General features: G+C 44.1%; 1 pseudogene; it reads left to right on the top strand.

Moving 5' to 3' along the window:
- The first annotated feature begins 764 nt into the window (after positions 1-764).
- On the top strand, positions 765-2,392 carry LOC147843977 (HLA class I histocompatibility antigen, alpha chain E-like; annotated as a pseudogene).
- Positions 2,393-4,229: the final 1,837 nt, after the last annotated feature.

Below are 4,229 nucleotides of genomic sequence, written 5' to 3'. Positions count from 1 at the left end.
GTATCTGTGTCTTTAAGACGGGAAACAGGTAGCATAATGGGAAGTTTTGTAATGTTATGGAGTTCACACACACAAGAGATGTAAAGAGTAGTGGTAAAATGTTAACCTGCATGTGACTGATTTCATTCAGAAGTATGTGCGATCTATAAATAAATATTTGATGATAAGACACGCATACATAACAAAGATAAACCTCCGGTAAAAGCTTTATCTGATTATTTTAAATTTCACAAGGTTGATTTAACAGCATTGAATGTAATGTAATTACAATACATTCAGTTAAATAGACTTAGGCATTCAATTAGGTGTTCAAGAGTAAAATGAGATAAAAGACCACTGGCGCTGTCAGTAACAACACGCTAGCGCAGAAATTCCATTGAAAATACTGGAGTAAAATAAACTGTCATATTTTAAAGACATGGTGGGGGGAAGTGTTATTTAATGCAGTGCTTCTTGTCCGATCTGACACCCACTTCATATCGTATATATCTAACAGGGAGTGAAGATTGATGATTTTTAAAGAAATTAGATTTTAAACTGACAGAAAGACAGGAAAGACAGTTCAACGGAAGCCCTTGGGCTGCCTGGTTGAAAATTAAAAGTCAGTGTGCATATAGCCCATTGAACCTTGTGTTGACTCACTAAACTGAAACCAGCAAAAAGACATGTGACATGCTCTGGTTTCACTGAATCATATGTTTAGTGGTTTTCCTGCTTCACTACTTCGTAGTTATAAGCTATTTCAGTATAGATCTAAAAGAATAATGGAGATGTTTTTTGTCCTCATCCTCATGGTCTCTACGCAAGCAGGTGAATTTTTTCAGCATTTTTAGGGCATGTGGCTGCTTTTAGAAAAACCACAATCACTCTGTCTCTTTATTTGCTTTTTCTATCTCCTTTACTAGCATGTAGCATAAGCATGTTGCTTTGTATTGTTCTAGTAAAAAAAGGTAATGATATATTTTAATAGTATATGCTATTGCTAATTAATGTAAACGTTGAGAGTAGTTGTTCCATAAAAGAAAGATAAGATTTTTATGTTAATCATACAGAAGCAGTTTTGAAGGTTTTATTTTCTTCAGAACTTCAGGCAGTTATAGGCAAGCCAAGTGTTAAAGCAGCTTTATATATAGAGAGTTTTAAACTGTTATATATATATATATATATATATAATATATATAACATTATATATATATATATATATATATATATATATATATATATATATATATATATATATATATATATATATATATATATATATATATATTACAGTTTAAAACTCTCTAACTTGTTTTGGTGACTGAAATATAAACTTTTAGACAAATCATGCAGCAGGAATTCTGGGGAAAACCCATACTGATAAACGCTAAAATAGTGATATAATTAATTTAGGTAGCTAAAACAATGAAATTGATATCCAAAAAGGGTTCTCTTTTAAATAAGAAATAAAAAAAAGTTATATAGAATTGATGCTTGATCCATGACAAATCCTTGATGACAGATGCTTGTTGTGGTATTTGCTGGCTGAGATGATTTTAACAGCCTTGGCTTTTAAATGAGTGTTTTAGCTAATTGAAATAACTTGCCAGGTCAAATATTTTAAGTATGGTTATGTTTTTTAGAGTTGCACTCCTACATCAGCACTTATTTTAAAGTAACTGGAATTCCCAAACTTCCTGAAATCACTGCTGTTACTAGAGTGGATAAGCTGAAAGTCCATTACTATGACAGTAATAGTAAAAAGTGAATTCCCAAGCAACCATGGATGAAAACGGCAACATTTTAAGAGTTCTGGGATTAAATTAATGCCTATCATGATGAAGTGTACAATCAACTAAAAAAGTATTTTGATCTCAAAAAGAAAAATTACGATAAAGCAGGTGTGTGCTTTTTTCTATTTTACAATACAGCGTATTTTATTTGTAAAATATTTAACATTTCACTATTAACTCTGTTTCAGATGTGCACACTTATCAGTGGATTGGCTCCTGTGAGTGGGACGATAAAACTGGATACACAGATAGATTTAATGTTGTTGGTTTTGATGGCGAACACCACATCACACTGGACTTGCGTGGGAGAAAATACATCTCACATACACAAGAGGCTGATGAGTTAGCAGAAAGCTTGAATAACTAAACAGATCTTCTTGAATATAACCTAAAATTCATCACAGATGATTGTGTTTACTTTCTACAAAAATATTTAAGTTTTGGCAGCAACACGTTTTATGGAAATGGTACAGTACTACATCATGGTGGCGTTTCATTGTCATACATGTTAATGTGAATATATGAAACAAATTACAACATAATGATGCAGTCTGTTAGCTTTTGAGATCAAAATAAAAAAAAGAACAACAGGAAATGTTTGGTAATTAACCACAATAGAACCAGTTTGGACTTCAAAAAGTCTTATTTGTGACATAAATTCTATTGCTGGAAATATTTCTCAAAGTTCTTGCTCCATTTTACAGTTTTTCTTGATTGCTTTGATGCACTGAAACTCCACATTCTCACAGCCGAAACTCAATCAATCATTACACAATGGATAACAAAATACATAAGTCAGTGTGAATCTGTTACCAGGACTGGGGTGGAGTGACAGGAGACCACAGGAGGTAAGATCCACTATGCAGTTTATTCAAATGTCAGGCAAGCAATGGTCATCAGGAGCAAACAGGTATATACAGGCAGTCCAGAATCGTAGTCGATATAAACAGGCAGAAGGTCAAAAGGCAGGCGGCTAAACAGGATAACTGGGATACAAGGCTAGGGTCGAGACACAGAGAAACAAGACAGAGAAACGCGTTGTATTGTCACACTGGGAAAACAAGACTCGGCAAACTGGTAGCGTGAGAGAGTGGCTTATGAATGGGATGTAATCAGTCTGTGAACAAGGATCAGCTGGTGCTTGCAATCAGGATACATGAGTGAGCAGGCGTGCGTGTTTGGGAGCAGTGCATGTATGAATGTGTAGTCCTGGGGAATGCGGAAATGAAGTCCTGAGTTCGTGTGAGAACCAGCGATCCTCTGGGGAGCGATCGCTGGTTGTGACATAGCCCCCCCCTCTAGGAGTGGATTCCAGACACTCCACTACTGTTCAGGCGGGAGGCGTAGCGGAGGCGGAACAGGGGGAGGGTTGGAGGGCCAGGACCATGCAGCTGGGGCGTACCTGGAGCGTGGAGCTGTGGAGGGCCTGGAGACTGGAGCTGCGGAAGACCCGGAGAGTGGAGCTGCAGTGGTCCTGGATCGTGTGGTGGTGAAGGACTTGGAGTGCTGCGAGGAGCCGGCAGAGTAGGAGGCTTGTAGGGAGCCGACAAGGCGAGGAGCCGGGTTGGGATCGGCAAGGCGAGGAGTCTGGATGATGCCGGCTGAGTGAGCTGTCTGGATGGCGCCGACAGGGCGAGGAGCTGTGGCCGTTCGGGTAGCTCAGGCAGCGACGGACACTCGGGAAGCTCAGGCGGCGTCAGCGGCCACTCGGGAAGCTCAGGCGGCGGCGGCGGCGACCACTCGGGAAGCTCAGGTGGCGGCGGCGACCACTCGGGAAGCTCAGGTGGCGGCGGCGACCACTCGGGAAGCTCAGGCGGCGGCGGGGACCACTCGGGAAGCTCAGGCGGCGGCGGCGACCACTCGGGAAGCTCAGGCGGCGGCGGCGACCACTCGGGAAGCTCAGGCGGCGGCGGCGACCACTCGGGAAGCTCAGGCGGCGGCGGCGACCACTCGGGAAGCTCAGGCGGCGGCGGCGACCACTCGGGAAACTCAGGCGGCGGCGGCGGCTCTGGCTGAGACGCTGGCGGCGGCGTCGGCTCTGGCTGAGGCGCTGGCGTCGGCTCTGGCTGAGGCGTTGGCGTCGGCTCTGGCTGAGGCGTTGGCTGCGACGTCGGCTCTGGCTGAGGCGTTGGCTGCGACGTCGGCTCTGGCTGAGGCGTTGGCTGCGACGTCGGCTCTGGCAGCGGCGTAGGCTCTGGCTGAGGCGCTGACTGCGGCGTCGGCTCTGGCAGCTCTGGCGGTGGCAGCTCTGGCGTTGGCAGCTCTGGACGGTCTGGCAGCACAGGACGGTCTGACAGCACTGGACGGTCTGACAGCACTGGACGGTCTGGCAGCACTGGACGGTCTGGCAGCACTGGAGGATCTGGCAGCACTGGAGGTTCTGGCAGCACTGGAGGTTCTGGCAGCACTGGACGTTCTGGCAGCACTGGACGTTCTGGCAGCACTGGAGGGTCT

This window comes from Danio rerio, chromosome 5 (genome assembly GCF_052040795.2).
Source record: "Danio rerio strain M-AB ecotype USA chromosome 5, GRCz13ab, whole genome shotgun sequence".
Classification (NCBI taxonomy): Eukaryota; Metazoa; Chordata; class Actinopteri; order Cypriniformes; family Danionidae; genus Danio; species Danio rerio.
The sequence above is the reverse complement of the archived record's forward strand: the minus strand, read 5'-3'. Positions and strand labels throughout refer to the sequence as shown.